The following is a 1,882-nucleotide window of genomic DNA, read 5'->3' on the forward strand; positions in this document are numbered from 1 at the left end:
AGCCACATATTACACGTTTTTATGTGTAATATTTGTGCTTACTTAGAATCCTTTTTAGGGTTTGCTGAAGATGGCGGTATATAGACTGATTTGGCAAGGGTTGGTGAGGTTTATCGGGGTGTATCGATTACAGAACAGGCTCTGGCTTGTCTGGGCCATAACCTTTGAGGCTGTGGGGGGGAACTGATGTCCTTCCCCTTGGGGTGGGAGAGCCCCAGAGTCAGGAGGTGGTCTGACCTCCCCAGCACCTGGTTCCCTGAGTGACGGGGATCCCCAGTGAAACACCCCAACACATACTCCTGTCTATCAGAGGCCCAGGTCTGAGTACAGATGGCTCTCCCCTAACCCAGGGTCCTGAGGCTGTAGTGACCGTGGCTGCCCTGTCCCCACACACCCAGGCCAGTGCTCTGCTGCCACCCCTGCCTGACCCTAAGACACAGAGGCACACTGCCTTGGTCTTCATCTGGACACTCCTCCCCTCTGCACTGGACCTCAGGAACGTTCCTGCCCACGCCAGGTCTGGCCCCTTCTACCCACATCCCCCAGGTCCTTTTCTGGCCACATCACCCAATTCCCTTCCAGTGTCCCAGGTCAGGAGCAGCAGGAGCAGGGGAGGGCATTTGGCCTTGATGCCCCCAGGGATGGCAAGAGGACATGATGGAGCTGTGGCCTCTGGAGGGGTGTGGGCTTGGGCTGTATTCAAGCTGACCCCTCACCGGGTCAATAAAAGCTGTTAGAGCAGAACTCTGGGGCTTGTCTGGTTGTTGCTGCTGCCCTAGGCTGGGAGGGTGCTGGCTGGACACTCCCATGAGCACATGGGAGGAAATGACTCCTTGCCCCATGGCAGCAACCAGTTCTAACTGAACCCCACATCTGGGTGTGGACCTGTGCAGACTCTGGCATTTGAGGAGCTCAGCAAGGTCCCCCAAACTGTGTTCAGAATGTCTCCTGGCTTGGAAAGCCCCGGCATGAGGGGGAGACTCAGCCACAGAACTCTCCAGTAGGATCCAGACGGCTTGCAGTGCCTGGGGGTGGACGGGGTGGAGGGGCCCGGCTCAGCCCCAGGGCTGCCAGAACCCGGCCATAGTCCATTCTGGCTCTCTAACAAACCACTGCGGATGGGCTGGGTTATAAACCACGGAAACTTATTTCTCACTGTCTGGAGGCTGGGAGTCCAAGGTCAAGGTGCAGGCAGATTTTGGGGTCGGGTGAGGGCCTGCTTCCTGGTTCATAGATGGCCATATTCTCGCTGTGACCTCACATGCTGGGACAAGGAGCTCCCAGGGGTCTGCTATCAGGGCACTCATGCCATTCACAAAGGTTCCACCCTCTTGACCTAGTTACCTCCCCAAGACCCCAGCTACTAACACCAGCACCTGGGGGTTAGGATTTCAACATACAAATTTGAGGGGAGGGGGACACAGACATTCAAGACCCTGGAAGGCTGAGCTTTTTGTAAATAGGTTCCTCTGAGGGGTCTTGTCCTGTCCCTCATCTCAGGGAACCGGTCTGACGTTTTGGGGCCGGGCTTCTCTGTCCTCATGGAATTTATAAAACAGTGCAGATGCATCACCAGCAACAAGCCTGTGCATCACGCCCAGGTGGCCAGACCCCCCCACCCCATGGCCTTGGCAGACCCCCTCCTTGATTGACTCTGGGAATGAGACCTGACTGTGTGGGACCAGTCAACAGTGCAGAACCAGCTGGAAGTGCAAGGTGACAGAGAACAGAGCAGTGGCTGCTCAGATGAGCGTGCTGTGTGTAAGCTGTGAGTTCCAGATGTGGCAGGGTGGGCCAGGTCTCCAGAGTCCAGCCCAGGCTGTGGCCAAGCAAGAGGCCTCTGGGGGTGGGGTCTGAGCCTTGGGGTGCAGGAATGGATGAT

Source organism: Saccopteryx leptura, chromosome 1, assembly GCF_036850995.1.
Source record: "Saccopteryx leptura isolate mSacLep1 chromosome 1, mSacLep1_pri_phased_curated, whole genome shotgun sequence".
Taxonomy (NCBI): Eukaryota; Metazoa; Chordata; class Mammalia; order Chiroptera; family Emballonuridae; genus Saccopteryx; species Saccopteryx leptura.